Genomic DNA, 25,506 nt, shown 5'->3' with positions numbered 1-25,506 from the left:
TTGCTCAAAGGCTATCTCTAGGTTCTCTATGAGGTCCTTCATTTGCTGAAACATGTCTTGGCCCCAATGATAGAAGTTGTTATAAGATTGGGTGAATTTGTTATAAAGTTCAAACATCTGAATTTCCTGCTTCTATTGCTTCTTTTTAAGACATGAACCTCTTCTTAAGCTTTTTATCCATCTTTTTTTTGCTGCTTACCCAAAGCATCAATCTTATTTTCTAAGCCTTCAAAACAGTAAGAATCTCAATAGTTTCAGTAGTAGGAGCTGATAGTTGTGCAGATAGGCCAGCCACTTTGGCTTCCAGTGATTTCAAAATTGATAGAATTTCTGGCAGCTATTGTAGACACCATATTTTGGCTGACATTCGAAGGCAAGGATCTTTTAAAATCGAAACTTTATTATCCATTCTCGACTGATGTCCCAATCAAGGGTAGCTTTTTCGAACTTACTGATCACTCATCCTTGGAACAAATCGATCTCACTTTTAAGTTAGTTTGCTTTCCGATCTCTTGGTCGTTATTAGATGAGTTTGAGTCAGTATTGGGTCTCTAGACCATCAATCTTACTTGTTGTTGTTCGCCGATCTCTCTAAGTACAAATATCGCAGAAATTCATTTGATTAATGTTTTGATTGGGCTTCTCGCATGAAGTCCCCAGATATTCCTCAAAATAAAGTTAAGATTTTTATCCGGTCTAATAATCATTCTGACCTTAAAAGTTCAAATTAGTGTCAAATCTTTGCAATTCTAATATTCTAAAGTTCCATTTAGTATTTAAGCATGGCTCCGTCCGATCTCATGTTCGCGTGTAATGTTTTTCTGATTTCTCAGAGTAATTTGATATCTTTTGATTAATAGTCGCTCTCAAGTTTAATATTCAACTGCATTCAATCAGTTAAGTACTCAGACAGTTTGGCTTGGATGCGTTTCGATCTTATCGAGAAATTAAATACAAAAGACTTCAATTCATTTCAAAAATAAAATATATACAAGTCAATTAGCAAGGGGGGTGTCTCTGCCCTGCGCCCCAGTTGTATTCCTCTCTCTCTCCTCTCGGGCTCCTCATCACTATCCTTTTCAACCTCTGGAATGAGCTTATCCATCCAGGAGAAGTCCTTCTCAGGATAACACTTCTTTAATTCGGATAGGAGGTCATTATGGGTGTTTACATATGCCCCAGCCTCTTTTGTAGTGCTCTCCTCTTCCTTTGTTTGGAGCTCCTCATCCTTCGCCCGAAGTTCCTCAGAAAAATGAGCAAGATCGGTAGATCGATTAGCCTGGGAGACTTCAAGTTCCCGCTCCACTTCAGCTATCCTCTCTTCGCAATACTTCACCCGATCTTCCAGTTTGGCGATGTAATCATTAGTAAAGGAGAGGTGAGCTTTTGCAGCTGAGGCATCTTGGACCGCCTTAAGAATCTCCTTCCTTAAGGCGTGGGCTTTTTCTCTGGTCAAGTGTTGATTGGCAATAGCCTCCAAGCCCAAACTCATTGTTTGAGTTAGAATATCATCAATACTCTCCTTAGCCAACCGATTCCAATCTTCTTGGAAGCAGATGGAAGTGCCCATGACCTTAGCTAGACCAGGATTCCCTTGGGTGGAATGCTTTCTTTTCAGCGATTGGCTAAGGAATTGAGCTTCTCGCGAGTAGGGCTAGAAGACTCCCCTTCTACATTGGAAGAGACCGGAGGAGGCGGACATTCAATCTGTGGAGGTAGAGAGATGACCACCTCTACTTCCGAGACTGGCTGCTCCTGAGGTCGAGGAGGGGAGATCGGTACTTCTATCAGGTCTCGTCGAGGTGTCTGAGCAGTGATGGCAATAGCCTCTTTCATCACTTGTACCTTTTGGGAGACCTCCCTCTTTCACTTGCGGTTCTCTTTGGAAGCGTTACCACTCGCTGTACCTGCACAAAGAAGAAGTCAATGAGTTCGCTAAGATTGAGAGACTAGAGATCTGGATTGTACCGGTAGCAGGACCGAGGTTGGAAAGCTGAAGCTCATAATCTTCCTCAGAGATCAGCCGCATCATCCACCATTTCAGTTCAGCCATCACCGCATCTAAGCATGAATATTTATGGGTGGCCACCTGAGTTTTTAATTCCTTCACCATGGCAACTTCGTCTTTATTTAAAGTAAGCTTCTTAGGGAGTTGGGGGACCAAATAATTCCAATTGTGTGGGATCCCCTCAAAGCCGTTCCGATCCTTACTCCTAAGGATGAAAAATCGATCCTTTTAGTTCTTCAGTAAAGAGCGGAGATCAGTGAAAAGCCCGCAGTTTGGCTTTCCTTGAAAGAATCAGAATTTGTCATCCTTTCTTTGAGCAAGCCTATGCAGCTCGACAAAGAGCTTAACCGTGGGCTCCAGTCTCTTGGCTCGACAGAGGTCTCTGAAGGCTACTAAAGTCTGCTAGGAGTTCGGATGCACTTGAGCTACCGAGACGTGGTAGAATTTTAGGACGGCTTTGTAAAATCCATCCAAGGGAAAATGGAGCTCGGCCTTAAGCTGCTTCTCATACATAATGATGAGATCGCTTTCTTTAAAGAAGTGATCGGCCTGAAGATTGCCATGGCATCTGATCAGTTCAAAAGAATCGATCCACAAATTATATTCTTGACTTATGGATTGGAGATCAGTCTCTCTAAGGACTGATGGCAGTTCATCAATTGGCAGGCTCTCCTTTCTCGAAGACATTCCTTGCTTCGGTCTGGTAGTCAGACCAGCAAACGGAATAATGGCTATGCTGGGTTGTTTGCTTGGTCTAGTCGCGTCTCCTTCTTTCGAAGTCCATGAAATATGGATGGAAGGCGGGCTCGCAGCTCTTTGACCCTCGGTACCACTCATTTTCACAAAATAAAAGGAAAATTAACTGAGAAAAGATCAAAACCCTTACCGGAGTGTGAATTGGTGTTTGAAAACTTTAGAAAGCGAGAGGAAGTGCTGAAATCACTAGGGGAAGGTCTGAAAATGATATAAGGAAACAAATGACTCACCTTTCCCCTATTTATTCCCGTCTGAGCATTAAATGCACATGAAATCCCAAGTGAAGCATTGGTTAGCGAAATCGGGCCGCCTCCTTGACATGTCACAAGAAGGTTCCATAAACATAGTAAAAAAATTGAATAAATGAGATCGATCAACTAAGGTCATCGAATTAAACAAATTTCCAAACCCACGAGTCGGTGAATGGTGATTCATCTAGGGATCAGATTGGGTACACTTATCGAAAATCGAAAAAATAACCAATGCAAGTTAGATAGAGAGGAAAGATCAGGAATGAGAGAGATCAAAAATTAAGAGGGGACCCGATGTAAGAAATAGAGATCGGAATAATGACCCAAAAAGGGGATAGTCATAATGAGAAGATCAGAAAAGCAAGGAATGACCTGTAAGATCGGAGAACTCAAGGAGTTGAATAACTACCAATCATGGCCTTCAATTAGCTTCCCCCACCATTAGATTCGAGTTAGTTAAAGCATTATAGGCATGATTAGATCCTCAGCACACATCTCATTAGCAAAGACACCCTCCTAGCCGCCAGACGCCAAAACGGTTAAAGAAGCCCTATACATCCCGATCTACACCTTTGATTATAATTGTAAGGATGGATTTGGAGCCCTTAGATCAAAAGCAGATGACAGATTCAGCGCCTTTTATTCCCAGCCTTTGGATCCATTTCATGAGGCAAAACTCCTGACCATTGGATTAAGGGAAGAAAGGACAGATATTCTGAATGGAATCCCGAACCTCCATTTTGATTCTCTTTAATTCTTAGGCATCAGATTATGTCCTTTTGAATCTCAGCCTTCTATCTCCCCCTAATAAGATCCTGACCCTTCAATTTGGACACACATTCCCTATAAATACCAGCATGCAACACTATAGAAGAAGGGGGTGATTATCGTGGAAAGACTCTGAACTTTGATTAAGTTTTGCTACTAATCATTCAGAGCTTCCAAAGTGTTGAGAAACTTTAGAAACCATTTTTTTGAAGTATTTCATCAAAAGGAGCTTTAAATCCTGAGATTTTCATTTTCAGTAATGGTGCACTACACTGTGAAACCATCTTCACTTCGCCTTATTCCCACCGCTCTAGTATTTGTGTATTACCCTCTAAGTTCAACTTTGTTATGACCTATTTCCATTACCTTGGGTAAGTTTGAGTCCTTCGGCCGTCAGCTTTCACCTCTTCAAGATTTGTGGATACCGGAGTCAGCTAGCCTGTCTCAACTTTCCACAGGTAAGCGTCTAAAATGTTATTTTGTTGAAAATCCTTGGTTTGTTTTCTTTAGTTTTCTTTTAAAATTTCTTATATATCCAGTCGCACTAAATCTCAGAATAGGTTATCTAGGCCCATAGTTATTTCTTGTGTCTTCTTTTTCTATTTATTCGTAAACTCCATTTATCGTCACCTAGTTTTCATTCCTTTCGAGAGTAGACGTTCGAGTCATTGGATACTCGTAAATAATTTAAAGAATATAGGCAAGAATATTTTAACGTGAGAGTTTTGTACTGAATAAATGAAAAATAATAAAAGAAGATAGGTATAGCAAAGGTCGAATAGGTTGGAAACAAGATTAGGTCAAATAAATAAGTTATGAGATCGGGTCTTGGAACGAACCCATGAGATAAGACAATAGATCGGGAATCAAGATAAGTTTAGATCTTGGGTGAGCGGCTAAAAAGGGATGGGATGTCGCAAATCAAAGAGTTACGATAAAGCGATCAAGCGAGAGATCGGCAAGGAGTTCGGCCTATCGTCCACCATCTAGTTATAAGGTCCCGTAGGCTAGGAAAAGCTTTACACAGGAGTTTTCTGTGTCTTCGGTTCTTCATTCCCACAAAATAGGGATCAAGAAGGACCCTTTACTCAAATCCTTAGTTCAAAGTTCTTATAAAATGCCATTCTAGTAAACATATTAAGAGATCAGGGGAGAGTTCTTACTTGAACTCAGCCTACTTTTTAATGCAATATATTAGGAGATCGAGAGAGAGTTCTTACTTGAACTTAGCCTAATTTTAAATGCAACACATTAAGAGATCGGGGGAGAGTTCGTACACGAACCCAGCCTACTTTTTAACGTAACATATTAAGAGATTGGGGGAGAGTTCTTACCCGAACTCAGTCTAATTCTTTTAACATAATATATTAAGAGATCAGGGGAGAGTCCTTACCCGAATTCTCAATTAAAATCTTAATAAAGTATATAGAGATCGGGGGAGAGTTCTTACCCAAATTCTCGGCCAAAATCTTAATAAAATATGTGGAGATCGGGGGAGAGTTCTTACTCGGAATCCATTAAAATTTTAACAGAATACATATAGAGATCGGGGGAGAGTTCTTACCCGAATTCTCGACAAAAATCTTAATGAAATATGTAGATATTGGGGGAGAGTTCTTACTCAAAATCCGCTAAATTTTAACAGAATACATTACGAGATCGGGAGAGAGTTTTTACCCAAATTCTCTTAGCTTAAATTCAAACTAAAATATCACGACTTCAGTATTCGAATTAATTCCTAACAAAATCCATTGCACAACACCTATTCACTGAAGGGTCATCTCATCTACTCATGTTCTTGGGCAACTCAAAATAGTGAAATATCAAATATTCCTTTTATTTGTACAAAGGATTAACATCACCATTCTACCCCCTAAATTATCAATTTATAAAGAGCACAACATTAAATCTGCTTACCCTCGTTGAGGGACGAGGTGGGGTGCCTAACACCTTCCCCATCCGTATACGGACCCAGAACCTAGAATTTCTATTTTCAAAGTGGATTTTAATTTTTTACAAATGGTTTTCTTTAATTTTTCTCAAAATTAAAGTGGCGACTCCTCACTTTTCCCACTTCGATGAGAATCGTCCGGGCGACCATAAAACCCTTGTGACGGCTTGGCAACTCCATTGGGGACTTTTGACCTTAACCCTGGTTTAGAGGTCCGAAAGCAGATTTAATTTTATGCTCTTGTAAATTAAAATCGTAATTAGGGGCTTCACTTACAAAATTCAAAAGTCTTAATATATTAATTATTGTTATTCTTTCTAACCATTTTGCTTATTTTGATTATCTTATTTATTACAGCAATCTTCGTCTAAAACTCCCCCATACTGGAAAGAGGTAAATATGTCCCTTCACACACTGATTACTTACACAATGTCCTCACATACTTCAGCCCTATACCTGGGCTTTCTTACCCTTTTAGGAAATAGGAGGGAGTCATGTAGCGGTACCCGTGGGTTTTACCCCTTTAGTATCCGTGAAGGCTTTTGCTCAAATTGGAACTTGTTCCATCTACTGTGGTACCCGTAGAATTCTCTCATTAGTATCATGGTGGTGGAATGAGGCTCTACTATTTATAGTAGGGACGATTTGGGAACCGTGGCTTTAGAAAATTAGACCTTGAGCTAAACTATGACATTAGCTGAAAGCCATAGCAAACTACCTCGTAAGATAGAACTATCCAATTAGATAGTGCTTACCCGGTTTTAGGACTCTCCCTATTTTAGGACAAAAGGGACATACTTGTTTTCACCTTACTCTATTTATATTTTTAAATTTTAAATAACATGAGGGTAATTTTGAATCATACTGTCAGGATGATCTAAACATCTTCCTACTTTGATAGGTGTATAGATGTTGCCAAGCTAGCAGTATAATTCAAAATTACCTGAATTTATTTTACTAATGTATTTTCTCTGCAGGCATTATAAATTGGAGTCTGTAAAGGATAAACAAAAACTTTAACATGGCATCCTAGAGTTAGTCAACTGAAGGAGTTTCAAGGTAGGAACATAATGCTAGACAATGGTCCAAACTAATTCATAGTTCAGAGTCGCCACAGTTTGTTGACATAGTGGCAGACATTTGCCCATTACCTTCGTTGGATCCAAGTAAGGTTGAGGTTAGAATGATCGGTCTTGAGGATTTATCCAGCAATTGGAAATCATTTCCCGATCATGTCAAAGTAAAGTTTGAGAAAAAGTATGGGAGAATTGCAACTTTGATACGGGTCATAGTACAAGTTCCTGCTTTAAAAGCCATGCTATCAACTTGGAATCCCAAGTATGGGGTGTTCTCCTTCAACGATATTGATATAATTCCCACTATAAAGGAATATCAGGCACTACTAGAAATCCCTTATGTGGCGCATAATTGGATTTATCTACACCTTGAGCATAGGTAGACTTGGAAACGGTTTGCACATATGCTTGGAATCTCTGTAGAGGAAGCAAAGGCAAAGGAAACCATCAAGGGGAGCACACATGGGTAGTATTGGACTTACATCAAAAAGCATTTGGATCTGCATATTTAGAGCAAGCAATGGGAACAGGCTTCTTTGGCACTAGCTTTGGGAATTAATGGCCTTATCTTGTTTCCCAGGCCTTTGGGAGTTATAACTTATAGCGTCATAGAAATGTTTTGGGTGGTAGAGAAGCAAAATGTCAACCCAATACCTGCCATCCTCGCTGAGACCTTTTTGACTCTAATCTATTGCTGATGACAGGGTAAGGGAACTATCAAGTGCTATTCCCAATTGTTACATCCTCAACCACATCTATCCTTTGGAAACTAAGGGACTAACCTGATATCCTGACCAGCCTCTCATGGAAAAAATAGCTAGATTGGCAATAAGTCTAAAGAATGAACTATAATGGCAAGAGAAGATTCTAAGCTTCAATAGTCACAACTGTTGCTGGAGGAAGTTATGGACTATGGGCCAACCCATTTTGTTTAGTACAGGGGATAATCACTTGGTACTTTTGATAAGACTAACCGGGTGCACAAGTTACATCCCACTTTTGGTATTGAGGAAATTCGGTTCAACCCAGTTCATGCCTAATGTTGAAAGGTTTCATTAAGCTCATTTCTATCATGAACCCGACAGAGAGGAAGAACTGAGAGCATTTCGCAAATCCTGGGAAGAGGTCACCATGATTAAACGATTGCCTAAAGGGCCAAGCGCCACAGAAGATTACCTCAGATGGAGAACAAGCAGAGACCAAGGATATCAAGTTTCCAAACTAGCAGAGCCCAAGGAAAGCACGCCTCATCGGGAAGTTCTTTCAGAAGAAGTTAGTGCCAAGTTGGTCAGCTCTCTACAAAATTCGAGCACTGAGAACCAACAATTGCAAGAACATATAAGGCAGTTGGAAGACCGACAGCAAATCTTGAAAAAGGAGGTAAAAAGGCTCAGGGAAGAAGTGATAGCAGAAAAAATGAAATTTGAGGGGCAGGAAACACAGTGGGAGAAAGAGAAGACCTTGCTTCAAGGTGTAGTGAGAGAGGCAGGAGTCCAGAATGGCAAATTACAGGAGAAACTGGAATATCAGGAAATACTTATCGAAGAATATAAACAGGAAAGCAAAAAGAGAAAGCTTGAATTGAAGGAGTAGGCACAACTTATTAATGACATTTTGAAAGAATGTGCCAAGGAAAGGAAAGAAAAGGAAAGGCAAGCAACCCTTTATCAAGAGCTAAGAGAAAATGTTGACCAATTAGAAAGAATGATAGAGCAAGAGAAACAAGAACTGCTGCCAGAATCTGAGTACACCTTGAAGACATTCAATCCTGCCAGACAAGAAGAAAGACTCTATGAGTACCTCAAAAGATGTCATTGTATTTTAAAGAGTCTTCCTGAACCTAGGCAATAACAAAGAATGCTATGTATGAACGGATTGTTAATGAATTGTTTGAACCATGTTTAGCAAAATATGAATGAATAATGTAACTCCCGAGGGAACTATCCTCATTAGGGTTATACGAAAAGATGAATGCATTATATGGACAAGTATCATAGACATGCATACGATTTCATCATTCACTGTTGGACTATCGAGTGATGCCATGATAAAGTTGACATAATTCGCTTTCTGCAGACTCTATTTTGGTGATTATCTACCACCGTATCCTTTGTTTAGTTAGGATCTTTAACTCTAACAGAATTTAAAACTAATAAAAAAACTTTCCACAGGAAATCAACATTGCTCCATGTCACACCCAACCCCTCTGTAAGGCATAATATGATCCCGTAATATACTTAATGAATTACCAACTTCGTCTATTGATAACCCATTAAATACACTATAAGGGATTTTAAACCTTTTCTTACTTCTTTTTACAGTGGTGAGCACTATTTACAGGTGTTAAAAAAATTTTTTAACTGAAGTAAAACAGCTAACACATTTGAAGAATTAATAATTTTTGTAAGAATTTTGGCAGAGTGCCATCTGTATTTTGAATAAAACAGTTCTTTAAAAACCTGTAAAAAAGCACTTTAATTATTTTGTTCAATCCCCAAACTCCAATATTCAATCAACGTAATATGTTTCTTAACATTTGCCAACTCAAATCCACAATAATTTTTTCAGTGTTTTCAAAAGCTGAGATATCATAAATTTTACAAGCTAAAATAATTTATAATTTATTTTACAACTTCAATGTACAATTTTAATTTACAACTGCTCAAAATCAAGAACAATATATACATACACTGAACATACATTACAATACAAAATGCAAAATAGGGTATACTCAATATACCCGATGATCTCTCAGTGTAGTACTAGTAGCATAGTCTGCTGCCCTATCAGTCTGTCTACTTGCGATAGCAATGAAAAGCTATCGCTGAGCCAATGTCTCAGTAGTGCACAACATTAACAAAATGCAACTTTAAATCATAAATCATAAGTCGTGTAAATAGTGGATACTTAAAACCATAGTTAAATTCAAAAGACAGCGAATGTCAATAAGAATTTAAACTACATTTCACAATATCACAATGAATATCAATAAATCACACATAGCTTAATCATGTTCTAAAGTCCAATTCATCCTAAGAGCCGATGGCTAATGAGGAATAACATAGCTAGCTAGCAACAATATGAGTACTCATTTTATTAGTCCTCAACAAGCACACACCTCATCACTTTAGCCAGAGATGGAATTCAAAGTCAATTCATCCCACTAGACAAGCTAGCAAGGAATTCAATCAATATACATGGTAGCTGTGGTTTAAAATCATTTGCAATGTTTTTCAAGCAATAAGTATCCATCAAATATCATTAAGACAATTTTTGACAATTAAAACAATAATAGACAATTTGTCATAATTCATTTCAATTGAAAATTCAAAAGCAGTAACTGTTGTGCACAAACCTCTGATAACTGTCTCTTGGCCCTGACTCAGTGTTTCCTTCCCTTCCCTGAGTCTTTGCTAACTGAAACACACAATTTGAAGTGTTTTAGTACTCATTTAAACTGTCTCTAACAAGAATGCTTAATAATTAGTTTATTGAATACTATTATTTCCCTTAGTCAACCTAAAATGTTGACCCTCGATGCACTCTAGGTGAATTATGTTTAATGTTACCAATATGTCACATTTTATAGCCTTTTAGTGTTAGTACATGTTACCCAATTCATTTTCAAGTACATTGCATTTTATTGCAATTTGTCGGATTTCGGTATATTAATTTGACCTAGGCGGATGACCTAGTTTCCTCGGTTTTTTGATTTTTGTCCAAACAACAAACTTGTAGGTCTATGTCTTATTGCACTCGGGGCAAAATTTTAGGTCATTCTAAGTTGTGTAGACCAAGATATGGTCAATTTACCAATGCTTGACAGAATGCTCCAAACCAGATTTAGGTCATTTTTACGTCACTTTTGGTTCGGCCAGTTTTTATACCCGAATTTGTGCAAGCTATTTGGCTTTGTTATGGCAATTTCTGGGCTTTGGTGTCTTCATAAGAATTGTAGATATATGTCTCAACTATTCATGGTAAAAATTTCAGGTCAATTGGACCTGTTTTGAGTGAGTTATGGCCAAAACACTAACTGCTGCCCAAATGGTCAATTTTCAGGTTTTCAAAGCACTAAACCGGATTTGGTTATTTTTCAAGTCACCTTCTAGGCAGAATTTTGATAAGCTTCCTTCATGAAAGTTGGCACATTTTGAGCATAGTTTCACCTCCAATTGGTCTCATACCAATTGGAGCCACACACTTAAGGTTCTAAGCCAAAACATACACTGCCCTATTACAATTTGTTCATCCTTTACCAATTACACATCCTATGCTTACCAAGTCACTCTTCCATGCCAATTCTGGTTTGTACCATAACATTAACACATTTAGCAACTCATTTTTGGTCATTTTGGTAGCTTGTAACCACACTCAATGTACAAAATATAATACAGAATTTTTAAAGTCCAATTACAATAATTAACCCCAAGACATACCTCATTTACATGTCCAAATTCAAACCACTATACACATATCCAAATTCAAACAATTATTCATATACATATGCTGCCATCAATGACAACATAATTCAACAATATTTTATGAACTCAAACACTTCAATCTTCTTCATGAGGCTGCCACAAGTTTACACATACCCGTCAGTTGCCACTTTCACCTTTTAAGCTTCCAAATCATACCTTACACATGGAATTCAAGCACAATACAATCAAACATTTAAATCATCATTCAAACCACTATTTACATGCAAGAATAAGCTGTTCTTATTGAGGTTCAATGGCTACCAAAATGTACATTTCCACTAATTCATCAAACTTCAAAAATCCTTCCACAAATCAATTGCCCACAACACCCATTCAAAGTTTAGTGAAACAAGAATTGAAAACACTCACTTACCACTTTTGAAGCTTGACCAAACTTCAACAAAACTTCTTGAAATTAATACCAATTTCTTCCTTGCAAGGTGAGGACTAACTTTAATGAAGACAAATTGGGGAAATGGTGGCTTGATCATGGAGTTTTAATGTTTCAAAGGTGGGCAGCCATGGGAGAATTCTCCCAAGCTTTTCGGCTAGTTTTTCAAAGTGAGGAAGATGAAGTTATCTGCTGTCCATTTTATGTTTAATGGTCCACTTTAGTGATGTTAGTGGAGCACTAATAGGATTAAAAATAATTTTTAATGTTAAACTTTCATAATTTAGTTTTTATCCCCCATTTCTTTTACTATTCTCATAATGTGTCACAATTTAATTTTTCATGACATTTTCCAAGTGTAATATCATTTATTTTTAATGGACATTTAGGTCAAAAGACATCTCAGGGTGTCAAATGACCACAATGCCCCTGTTCGGGTTGCATTCTTGATTTTTTGGTAACACCGAGTTTTGTCGTTTTCTTAATTTCTCATTTTTCTTTGTACTAATTAATTAATTTTTCTTTGATATTTCTAATGATATTTATACTTCAATAAGTCTTTAATTATGTCTTAAAAATATTTTTTAGGGTTCCCTGTGGTCCAGGGCTAGTCAACGATCCACGCCGTAACTTCCCGGTACGGTCACCCATCACTATGGTTCTTGGTTCATTTAACTTGGTTACATTTCATTGCTATTATTTTTTCTTTGTTTTTCTTGTATTTTCTTTTCTTGTATTTCATTATTTTATGTCTCCTCACCCATATCTAAGTGTAGTTCTAGGTATCCTAGCTGTCCGGACAACACTAGTCTCTGGAACAGTAGAACGCATTATTGAACATAGGGGTGTTACAATTCTCCCCTCCTTAAAATAAATTTCGTCTCGAAATTTTACTCGCATCGATTACGAATAGTCAGGTGCTGTCTCCTCGTGTCCTCTTCACGTTCCCAAGTAGCTTCCTGGCCTGAATGATGGTTCCATAGCACTTTAACCAGGGGTATCTGTTTATTCCTCAGTTGCTTCACCTCATATGCTAGAATTTCTATGGGTTCTTCCTCATATGAGAGGTCTAGATTTACCTCAATCTCTTCAACTGATAGTACATGAGATGGGTCAGATCTATACCTCCTTAACATGGACACATGGAAGATACTATGTATCTCTGTCGGTATATGCCAAAGGACCCACTCTTTCTAGAATCTCATATGGTCCGATGCAATGAGGACTCAGTTTTTCCTTTCTGCCAAATCTCATAATCCTCTTCCAAGGAGAAACTTTAAGGAATACCTTATCACCCACTGCACATTCAACATCTCTTCTCTTCAGATCAACATAGGACTTCTGACGATCTGATGCAGCCTTGAGTCGATCTCTGATCAATCTGATCTTTTCCTCTATTTGTTGAACAATTTCTAGCCCAATCATCTTTCTTTCACCTACTTAATCCCAACCTAGGGGAGTTTTGCACTTTCTGCCATACAAAGCTTCATATGGAGGCATCCTAATGCTTGATTGGTAGCTGTTGTTATAAGCAAACTCTATCAAAGACAAGTGTGAATCCCAACTACCTTCAAACTCAATCACACAAGCTCGTAGCATATCCTCCAATAGCTGAATTACCCTTTCAGATTGGCCATCTGTCTGTGGGTGGAATGCTGTGCTAAAGTTCAATCTAGTTCCTAGGGCTTTCTGAAGGCTACCCCAGAATCTAGAAGTGAACCTAGGATCTCTATTAGATACAATTGATACTGGCACTCCATGCAGTCTTACAATCTCATTTATGTACAATCTGGCCAATCTCTCCAAGCTATAGTCCACCTGAACTGCTAAAAAGTGAGCATACTTGGTTAGTCTATCAACTATAACCCATACTGCATCATGACTATTCTGTGTCCTCGGAAGTCCCATCACAAAATCAATAGTTATCCTTTCCTATTTCCACTCTGGTACTGGCAATGGATGTAACAAACCTACTGGTACTTGATGTTCTACCTTTACTTGTTGACAAGTTAGGCATTTGGAAACAAATTCAGCTATATCCCTCTTCATACCCATCCACTAGTAATGTTCTTTCAGCCCTCTGTACATTTTAATTCTACCAGGGTGCATAGCAAAAGGAGACTCATGTGCTTTCTTCATAATGATCCGTCTCAATTCAACATCATTAGGAACGCACATTCTGCCCTGATATAGTAGTAAACCATCATCTCCCACAGAAAATTTAGGTTTCTTGCCCTGCTGGACTTCTTCCAGTAGCTTTTGATATTTTTCATCATTCTGAACAGCCATTCTGATATGATCAATCAACACTGGCTGTACATGCCATGCAACTACTGTCTGTCCCTCATCATCAATCTCCAAACTGGAATGCTATGCTTTCAACTCATATACCATAGACAAAGGAGAAACTCTGAGACTTGCCATAGTCTTGCGACTTAAGGCGTCAGCCACCACATTTGCTTTCCCTGGCTGTTAGTCTACTAAGCAATCATAGTCTTTAATCAGTTCTAACCATCTCCTCTGCCTCAAATTCAATTCCTTCTGGGTACCTAAGTACTTCAAGCTCTTGTGATCTGTGTAAATGTAACATTTCTCCCCATACAAATAGTGTCTCCAGATCTTCAGAGCAAAAATAATAGCTGCTAGCTCCAAATCATGTGTTGGGTAGTTCCTCTCATGCGGTTTCAGCTAACGTGATGCATAAGCAATGACATTCCGATCTTGCATCAGTACACAGCCTAACCCATAGTGAGAAGTATCACTATAAACTGTGTATTCTTTACCCGAGGTAGGTAAAGTAAGGACTGGAGCTTCAGTCAAACAACTCTTCAACTCATCAAAACTCTGCTGGCATTTATTTGTCCATTGAAATTTTACATCTTTCCGAAGCAGCTTGATCAGTGGAGAAGCTAACATAGAAAACCCTTTCACAAACCGGCGATAATTTCCAGCTAAACCCAGAAAACTGTGAATTTCTGTGATATTCCTGGGCGGCTTCCAATTAAGGATAGTTTCTACCTTGTTGGAATCTACCTTGATCCTTTTAGCTGACACAACATGTCCCAAAAAGGAGATTTCTTTTAGCCAAAATTCACATTTCAATAATTTGGCGTATAGCTGTTTCTCCCTTAAGGTCTGCAGTACAATCCGCAGATATCTGTCATGCTCCTCTGCATTCCTCGAATATATTAAAATGTCATCAATAAACAACACCACAAATTGGTCGAGATATGGTCTGAAGATAGTGTTCATCAGATCCATAAAAGCAGCTGGAGCATTAGTTAACCCGAATGGCATTACCAGAAACTCATAGTGGCCATATCGAGTTCTGAAAGCAGTTTTTGGAATACTCTACTCTTGCACTTTCAACTGATAATAACCAGATGGCAAATCAATTTTGGAGAGTACAGCTACACCTTTCAACTGATCAAACAGATCATCAATGCGAGGCAATGGATATTTGTTCTTTATTGTCACCTTATTCAACTGCCGGTAGTCAATAAATAAGTGAAGAGTGCCATCTTTCTTCTTAACAAACAATACTGGTGCTCCCCAAGGTGACAAACTAGGGCGAATGAAGCCCTTTTCAAGTAGTTCTTGCAACTGTACCTTCAACTCCTTCAACTCTGCTGGTGCCATTCTGTATGGTGTTATGGAGATTGGATCCACACCAGGCATAACATTAATTTCAAACTACACCTCTCTTTCTGGAGGTAATCCTAGCAATTCATCAGGAAACACATCTAGAAAGTCATATACTGTAGGAATGTCCCTCAATGCTGGACTCCCCACTTGGTTGTCTACCACATGTGCCAAGTATGCTTCACACACCTTTCTGATCATTTTTCTGGCTAGTGCAGCCGAAATGATGTTTGATGGCAATAGCTACCTCTCCCCGTGTATTACCACATCACTGTACTGAGGGAGACCAAAAGTGACTGTCTTCAGTCTACAGTCAATCATAGCGTGATGCTTGTCTAACTAATCCATGCCCAAGATGATATCATAATCTCTGAAGGGCATTTCAATGAAATCAGACAGAAAAGTATGTCTTTGGATCACCAAAGGACAATCCCTATACATTCTATTAACCCTGACCTCCTATCCTAACGGACTTGTTACTAGCACCTCAAAGTCCATTTTCACACACGGAATAGCAATGCAATCAATGATGCTAGTACTCACATGAGAATGGGTAGAACCCGAATCAAATAACACAAATACATCTTGATTAAAAGTTGAAAGGTACCAGCCACAATATCAGATGTCTCGGCCTCTTCTTTCTGTCTCATTGCGTAGACTCTGACTGGAGCACTACCTTGCTCTGATTAATTTACTGTGCCTTGGCTGCCTGCTAGACTACCTCTACCCCTGCCTCTACCTCTGCTAGGTGGTTGTGAACCTCTGGTGACAAGACTCTGAACTGACCCTTCAGCAGTAGTAGGAGGTGGTCCAACTCTGCGAGTACTGGTGTAGTCTTTGGCAAAGTGCCCTGTGCCTTCACAGTTATAACCGGCTCCTATGGCCTTGTAGCATACCCCACCATGATTTCTTCCACGAGTTTCACATTGGCGGGGAGGGTAGGAACTTTTGGTACTCTGCTGACTAGATAGAGGAGGTTTCTGTCCTGAATATCTTCCCCTACTAGACTTCTTACCACCTCTGCTGTGTCCCCCATGGTTCTTCCTCTTTCCAGTAGGACCACTGGAACTCTGATCTACTGACTTGCCCTCTTTCTCTTTCTCTATCTTCTCTTATTTCTTCTTCTCTGGGGCTGCTTCTAACTCAATTCTTTCTAATTCTAGTGCATGAGAAATAAGCTCAGAGAAGTTGTTATGTTTGAATCCGACCACTTATAATCTGATACTAAGCTTCAAGCCTATTTCAAACCTCTTACATCTCTCCCTGCTGGTAGAAAGTAGAATTACTGCATAATGGCTCAGGTGGGAAAATTCTCTTTCATATTCAGCCACCGATCTACTCCCCTGTTTCAGATTTAGGAACTCTTGCAGCTTCTGGTCCACATAAGCATCAGGGACATATTTTTGTCTGAACTCCGGTAGAAAATCATTTCATGTTAGCACTGAAGGTTCTACCAAACTATGGGGAATGGTTTTCCACCAGTCATATGCATCTCCCTATAGCAAAGACACTGAATATTCAAATCTGAGCTCCTCTATACAATGTAGCTTCTTGAATACCCTATCCATTCTCTCTAACCACTGTTCTGCCTCTAGAGGATCTACTGTCCCCTTGAACTCAGTAGCCCCATATTTCATCAGCTTGTCATACTGCCTAGCTGAAGACTGTGGTTGTACCACTGGTGTCTGTAGTGGGACTTAAGTAGGCATGTTACCAGCCATTTGTTGAAACATTGCAGCCATCTCACGAGAACCGAGCAGAAATCGGATCGAGGGGTGGTGCTGCTGATCCACTCACATTGTGTAGGCCTAGGGCATCTCCTTGTACCTCAGCCTCTATCGATTGATCGACTGAACGATCACCCTCTTCCATAGTCAATTTGAGGATTTTAGACCTCCTGAACAAATAACACAAGGAGATTTCCTCCCATTAGTGCATATTTATAATGTAATGTACTGTATGTATCAAACAATAACATTGAGCAGTTGTACTATGAAGAAAGAATATTCAAATTATAGGTGAAAACAGAATTTAAAAAACCAGGCTCTGATACTACTTAAACATGTCACACCCTACACCTCTGTAAGGCATAACATGATCCCGTAGTATACCTAATGAATTACCAACTTCATCTACTGATAACCCATTAAATACACCACAAGGGATTTTAAACCTTTTCTTACTTCTTTTTATAGTGGTGAGCACTATTTACAGGCGTTAAAAAATTTTTTTAACTGAAGTGAAACAGCTAACACATTTGAAGAATTAATAATTTCTGTAAGAATTTTGACAGAGTGCCATCTGTATTTTGAATAAAACAGTTCTTCAAAAACCTGTAAAAAAGCACTTCAATTATTTTGTTCAATCCCCAAACTCCAATATTCAATCAACACAATATGTTTCTCAACATTTGCTAACTCAAATCCATAATAATTTTTTTCAGTGTTTTCAAAAGCTGAGATAAAAGAAATATATCACAAATTTTACAAGCTAAAATAATTTACAATTTATTTTACAACTTCAATGTATAATTTTAATTTACAACTACTCAAAATGAAGAACAATATATACACACACTGAACATACATTACAATACAAAATGCAAAATACGGTATACTCAATATACCCGATGATCTCTTAGTGTAGTACTAGCAGCCTAGTCTCACGCCTGTCGATCTGTCACACTTGATAATGAAAAGCTATCGCTGAGCCAATGTCTCAGTGGTGCACAATATTAACAAAATGCAACTTTAAATCATAAATCATAAGTCGTATAAATAGTGGATACTTAAAACCATAGTTAAATTCAAAAGACAGTGAATGTCAATAATAATTTAAACTCCATTTCACAATATCACAATGAATATCAATAAATCAAACATAGCTTAATCATGTTCCAAAGTCCAATTCATCCCAAGAGCCGATGGCTAATGAGGAATAACATAACTAGCTAGCAACAATATGAGTACTCATTCTATTCGTCCTCAATAGGCACACACCTCAACACTTCAGCCAGAGAGGGAATTCAAAGTCAATTCATCCCACTAGACAAGCTAGCGAGGAATTCAATCAATATAAATGATAACTGTGGTTTCAAACCATTTACAATATTTTTCAAGCAATAAGTATCCATCAACTATCATTAAGACAATTTTTCACAATTTAAACAATAATAGACAATTTGTCATAATTCATTTCAATTGAAAATTCAAAAGAAGTAACTGTTGTGCACAAACCTCTAATAACTGTCTCTTGGCCCTGACTCAGTGTTTCCTTCCCTTTCCCTGAGTCTTTGCTAACTGAAACACACAATTTGAAGTGTTTCAGTACTCATTTAAACTGTCTCTAACAAGAATGCTTAATAATTAGTTTATTGAATACTATTATTTCCCTTAGTCAACCAAAAATGTTGACTCTCGATGTACTCTAGGTGAATTATGTTTAATGTTACCAATATATTACATTTTATAGCCTTTTAGTGTTGGTATATGTTACCCAATTCATTTTCAAGTATATTGCATTTTATTACAATTTAACGGATTTCGGTATACTAATTTGACCTAGCCAGATGACCTAGTTCCCTCGGTTTTTGGGTTTCAGTCCAAACTACAAACTTGTAGGTCTATGTCTTATTACACGTGGGGCAAAATTTCAGGTCATTCTAAGTTGTGTAGACCAAGATATGGTCAATTTACCAATGCTGGACAGAATGCACCAAAATGGTAGGTTTAGGTCATTTTTAGGTCACTTTTGGTTCGGCCAATTTTTATACCCGAACTTGTGCAAGCTATTTGGCTTGGTTCTGGCCATTTCTGGGCTTTGGTGTCTTCATATGTATTGTAGATATATGTCTCAACTATTCATGGGAAAAATTTCAGGTCAATTGGACCTGTTTTGAGTGAGTTATGGCCAAAAAACTAACTGCTGCCTAAATGGTCAATTTTCAGGTTTTCAAAGCACTAATCCGGATTTGGTCATTTTTCAAGTCACCTTCTAGGCAGAATTTTGGTGAGCTTCCTTCATGAAAGTTAGCACATTTTGTGCCTAGTTTCACCTCCAATTGGTCTCATACCAATTAGAGCCACACACTTAAGGTTCTAAGCCAAAACATACACTGCCCTATTACAATTTGTTCATCCTTTACCAATTACATATCCTATGCTTACCAAGTCACTCTTCCATGCCAATTCTGGTTTGTACCATAACATTAACACATTTAGCAACTCATTTTTGGTCATTTTGGTAGCTTGTAACCACACTCAACATACACAATATAATACAGAATTTTTCAAGTCCAATTACAACAATTAACCCCAAGACATACCTCATTTACATGTCCAAATTCAAACCACTATACACATATCCAAATTCAAACAATTATTAATATACACATGCTGCCATCAATGACAACATAATTCAACAATATTTCAGGAACTCAAACACTTCAATCTTCTTCATGAGGCTGCCACAAGTTTACACATACCCATCAATTGCCACTTTCACTTTTTAAGCTTCCAAATCATACCTTACACATGGAATTCAACCACAATACAATCAAACATTTAAATCATCATTCAAACCACTATTTACATGCAAGAATAAGCTGTTGTTATTGAGGTTCCATGGCTACCAAAATGTACATTTCCACTAATTCATCAAACTTCAAAAATCCTTCCATAAATCAACTACCCACAACACCCATTCAAAGTTTAATGAAACAAGAATCGAAAACACTCACTTACTAATTTTGAAGCTTGACCAAACTTCAAAAAAAATTCTTGAAATTACTACCAATTTCTTCCTTGCAAGGTGAGGACTAACTTTAATGAAGACAAATTGGGGAAATGGTGGCTTGATCATGGAGTTTTAATGTTTCAAAGGTGGGCGGCCATGGGAGAATTCTCCCAAGCTTTTCGGCTAGTTTTTCAGAGTGAGGAAGATGAAGTTATCTACTGTCCATTTTATGTTTAATGATCCACTTTAGTGGTGTTAGTGGAGCACTAATAGGATTAAAAATAATTTTTAATGTTAAACTTTCATAATTTAGTTTTTATCTCATATTTCTTTCACTATTCTTATAATGTGTCACAATTTAATTTTTCATGACATTTTCCAAGTGTAATATCATTTATTTTTAATGGAAATTTAGGTCAAAAGACATCTCAGGGTGTTAAATGACCACAATGCCCCTGTTCGGGTTGCATTCTCAATTTTTCGATAACACCGAGTTTTGTCGTTTTCTCGATTTCTTGTTTTTCTTTGTACTAATTAATTAATTTTTCTCTGATATTTCTAATGATATTTATACTTTAATAAGTATTTAATTATGTCTTAAAAATAATTTTCAGGGTTCCCCGTGGTCCAGGGCTAGTTAACGGTCCATGCCGCAACTTTCCGGTGCGGTCACCCATCGCTATGGTTCTCGGCTAGTTTAATTTGGTTACATTTCATTGCTATTATTTTTCCTTTATTTTTCTTGTATTTTCTTTTCTTATATTTCATCATTTTATGTCTCTTCACCCATATCTAAGTGTAGTTCTAGGCATCCTAGCTGTCCAGATAACACTGGTCTCCGGAACAGTAGAACACACTACCGAACATAGGGGTGTTATACTCCAAACAAAGCAAACCCGTTCGAGCAAGCAGTTCAACAAAAAAAAGTGTACTTAACAAGGTTCCGAGCAAAGAAGATAATGGAAGACCAGGAACGAGTGCAAAACCTACAAGGACAAGTTTCAGAATTGAGAGACCAAGTCTCAGAGTTAACGAAATTGATAAAGGAGATGTCCCAGAGTAAAGAAACCATTCGACCTACACCAGAACCAAATTTACCAGCACTTCCCCCACTAGCAACGATGGTTGATTCCCATCAAGCTTGAACCTCTTTCACCTTTCAGCCTCCTATTCCTGATCCGACAATCACTGTCAGTCCAACATTCCCAAATAATGATTTACCTGTTTCCGGTCATCTGGCTGTCTCAAATGCCAAATTTCACCCTTCCATACCAATCCCTCAGTTCACCGTGTAACTTATTTCCCAACCAGAGGCATGGCTTATGTAGTGATACACTTGAATTGTATAGATATTTTTAAACACATTTGCATACTACTTCATAGCATTTAGACAAGTATTTTCATGTATAATAGTTAATTTCATGAGTTTTCATAATTTCTATTGTCAAGCCCTTAATTCCATGTTTTCTGTATCATTTCAGGTGTTTGGGTGAAGCCTCAGAGTATGGGAGTTCAAAGGAAAGCTTAGAGAGGTCAAGAGACAGAGAATTGTTGCTGATACAAAGTACACGGGTCATGTAAACCAAGCCCCAGACCCATGTAACTCTCTGCCAGAAGAAAGCCAAGAGAATCGATGAGAAGCACAAGTACACTAGTCATGTAAGTAGACCCGTGTAATCAGCGGGGACTCGTGTAAGTCTCTGCTGAGAAACAACTTGAAGAACCTTATGGGAACAACAGTACACGGCCCGTGTAAACAGGCCCGTGTAGTTGGCACAAACCCATGTAACTTTCTGTGCCAAAACAAAATTTCGCAAAACTCCTCCAGCAAGTTACATGGCCCTACATTACGGGACCCGTGTAGTGACACACGGGCCATATACTATGCTACAGCTAGTCTTATAACTCGGATTCCCCTCCTATTTTCGGATAAAAATGAGACTCCTAAGGCCCTTTGGACTCAAAGTGACCTAACCCTAGAGCAACCAATATAAATAGAAAAGAAAATATCAGAAGAAAGGGGGTCGTAGGGAGTGCTGCTAAAGGCTGTTGCTGTTAGGCTCTGCATCAGTACCAAAAGAAGTTTTCCAGCTGAAGCTCCAAAAGATCAAAGCTACAAACTATCTTCGGTTCCTTCATTTCATCTCCCTAGACAGATTTCTATTGCTTTATTTCTTTCACATGATTTTCTTTTTACTGTTTTTACCTTTTATCATGATGTTTATTGAACTCACCATGAGTGGGTAGTTTCCTTATTCTGGATTTGGGAGAGTAATGCTTGTAATTATTATTATGGATGAACATTAAGTTTTATTCACTAGATTTGAGATTCGTTTCTTGACTTAATTTCTTGTGATCCTAATGCATGCTATGTGATGGTACCCACTTAGACATTATTGTAGATGTTGATTGAAGAACTAAAAGGTGAAGATTAGCATTAGAAAATCAAGATCTTGAATCTAGGAACTCTGACCTAGACATAGGCTGATACCTTTGTGGAACCTAAAAATCGGTCAAAGGTCTTAAAGGATTTTAATTAATTTGATCACCACGAAAGTAGGGTTTGAGTTAATTAAAATACACCATAGATGCCTTGAGAGAGGATTTAGGATAACTTAGGGCTGATTTTCATCAAGGAAAATGACCCTCAATTTAGTAAATAAACGAGATAACATCCCTAATAAGATTCAAGTGTGAAATCTTAACTCCAGAATTGTTCCAAAAATACATTACTTCATTTTAAGTTTCCTATTCTAGTGTTTAAGATTAACAATCTTCATTCCCTAAATATTTGATAGCCTAGACAGTCAAAATTACTGTGTCGATTGGTACTTGATAAACAAAGGTCCTCGTGGAAACGATACTCGACTTATCACTTTATTACTTGTTAGCGATCCATGCACTTGCGGGTTTGTAAAACCAGGCAAACAAGTTTTTAGCGTCGTTGCCGGGGATTCTTTGGCTATAGTGATATCAAGCGATAGGCAATTTAGCTTATTTAGGCAATTATATTTATTATATAATTTTATTTTACTGGTTACATTATTCTTCTTTTCTCTCAGGTACTCAATCTAGTATATGACCAGTACAAGGCCAGAAGAATAAATTTTGGACTGTGATCCGGAGATAGATAGAACTCTAAAAGCCATCAGAAGGGAAAGGAAACATCAAGAGCACAGTCAAGGAGATCCTGAAATTCCAACCATGGGCGATAATAATGACAGACCAAGACTTTTGAGAGATTACGGAGCTCTATCTGTCTAAGGATTTCTGCCTAGTGTCACTAGACCCACAGTGGAAGCCAATAACTTTGAATTAAAACCAGCATGGCTCCAAATGATTCAACATACCCAATTTGCAGGTTCGCCTACAAAAGCCCCACACTATCACCTCCAATGTTTTCTTGCCCTATATGATACATTCAAGATGATGAATGGAGTGTCTAATCAAGCAATAAGACTCAGAGCATTCCCATTCTCCCTTCGATACAGAGCAAGGAAGTGGTTACTTTCTCAACCAGCTGGAATGTTCACTACTCGGGAGAACCTCTCTCAAGCTTTTCTAGCACGATGTTTTCCACCTGCAAACACTATAAAACTGAGGCTTGAGCTCAACACCTTCAGAAAAAAGGAAGGAGAATCACTCTATGATGCATGGGAAAGATTCAAAGACCTGCAGAGGGAATGTTCACACCATGGTATAGAAGATTGGCTATTAGTGTAAAATTTCTATAATGGATTACTACCCTCTATAAGGAGCACAGTTGATTCAGCTGCAGAAGGTGATCTAATGGAGAAAACAGTGCCATAAGCACTTCAACTTCTAGAAAGGGTTGCATACCATAACTATGAGTGGTCAAATGAAAGAGGAAATGCAAGGAAAACTGTAGGGGTACTAGAAGTAGATGCCCTAAGCATGATAAATGCTCAATTTGATTAGCTCACAAGGAAACTCGAAAAGATGCAAGCCAATGCAGTTGGTACAAACAATCAACTTGAAGACAGCTATGGAGGAGGATACATGAGTTCAGAATATAGCAATTTCAATGAACCCTCCTCAGAACAGATGAACTATGTGAATAATGGAGGAAACTTCAACCAGCGGTAGCCCAACAATTCATATTCAAATACTTACAACCCTGGATGGAGGAACCACCCAAATTTCTCATGGTCCAATCAGCAGAACCAGCCAATAAACAAGCAACAAGGGTACAAACTACCAGTAACCCCTGGATTTTAGAATAGAGGACAAAACTTTGCACAGTTATCACTACCTCTCCAACTTCAACAACCTGAACCAAAAATGACTATGGAAACCATGATGGAAGGATTCTTAGTAGCTCAACAACAACAAACTGAATTGATTAAATAGCTGACTTTCAGAGTGGACCAACTTGCTACTCACAACAAGATGCTAGAGAATTAGATCACTCAGCAAGCAAGCTCTTCAAGTAAGGCTACTGGCAAACTGCCTAGCCAACCATAAATGAACCCAAGGGAGCATTGTAAGGCAGTTACACTGAGGAATGGGAGAACTCTAGTATAACCAGAGGTAGAACCAACAAAGGGAACCATAGAAAAATCTAAAGACCAAGCAGATAAAAAGGAGGAAAAAGCTAAGAAAGATGAGGAAGAAGAAGCAAGGAAAACAAAGAAATTACCAGAACCATACCAGCCTCCTCTACCTTTTCCTCAGAGATTTCAGAAAGCCAAATTGGACAAGCAGTTTGGGAAGTTTTTGGAAGTTTTACTGAAGCTTTACATCAACATCCCCTTCACTGAAGCACTTTCTCAGATGCCATCTTATGCCAAATTTCTTAGGGAAATTCTGTCAAAGAAAAGGAAGCTAGAAGACTATGGAACAGTAGCTCTAACAGAAGAATACAGTGCCATACAGCAAAACAAACTACCTCCAAAGTTGAAGGACCTAGGAAGCTTCTCCATACCCTGTCTCATTGGTGACAAGAAAATAGATAAGGCCCTCTACGATCTTGGGGCAAGTGTCAGTTTAATGCCTCTATCAATATGCAAAAAGCTAGAGATCAGGGAACTAAAACCAATAACAATCTCATTGCAATTGGTTGATCGATCTATTAAATATCCTGTAGGAATACTGGAGAACACTCTGATCAAAGTGGGAAAATTCTTTATTCCAGTGGACTTTATTGTCCTTGAGATGGAAGAAGATGTTAAAATTCCCATCATCTTTGGAAGACCATTCTTAGCAACCGCCGGAGCTATCACAGATGTCAAAAATGGGTGACTAACTATCAAAGTAGGAGAAGAAGAAGTGGAGTTCAACTTGTTCGACATGATGAAACACAAATTTGAACCTGATGAATGCTTTAAAGTTGACACAATTTACGAACATGCAATTGACGAACATGTTGAAAAGGAATTTCATGAGTCACATCCTAAAGATCCTCTTGAAGTATGTATTATGCAC

At 38.2% G+C, this 25,506-nt stretch overlaps 1 non-coding gene across 1 annotated transcript; it reads right to left on the bottom strand.

Annotated features, from left to right (window-relative positions):
- Positions 1-23,655: 23,655 nt before the first annotated feature.
- Positions 23,656-23,762, bottom strand: LOC131172370 (small nucleolar RNA R71). Its single transcript, XR_009142850.1, has one exon. It is a non-coding gene; the product is annotated as a small nucleolar RNA R71 (small nucleolar RNA).
- Positions 23,763-25,506: the final 1,744 nt, after the last annotated feature.

This window comes from Hevea brasiliensis, chromosome 13 (genome assembly GCF_030052815.1).
Source record: "Hevea brasiliensis isolate MT/VB/25A 57/8 chromosome 13, ASM3005281v1, whole genome shotgun sequence".
In the NCBI taxonomy this organism is placed as follows: Eukaryota; Viridiplantae; Streptophyta; class Magnoliopsida; order Malpighiales; family Euphorbiaceae; genus Hevea; species Hevea brasiliensis.
Note: the sequence above shows the minus strand (reverse complement) of the source record. Positions and strands in the feature narration are given on the sequence as shown.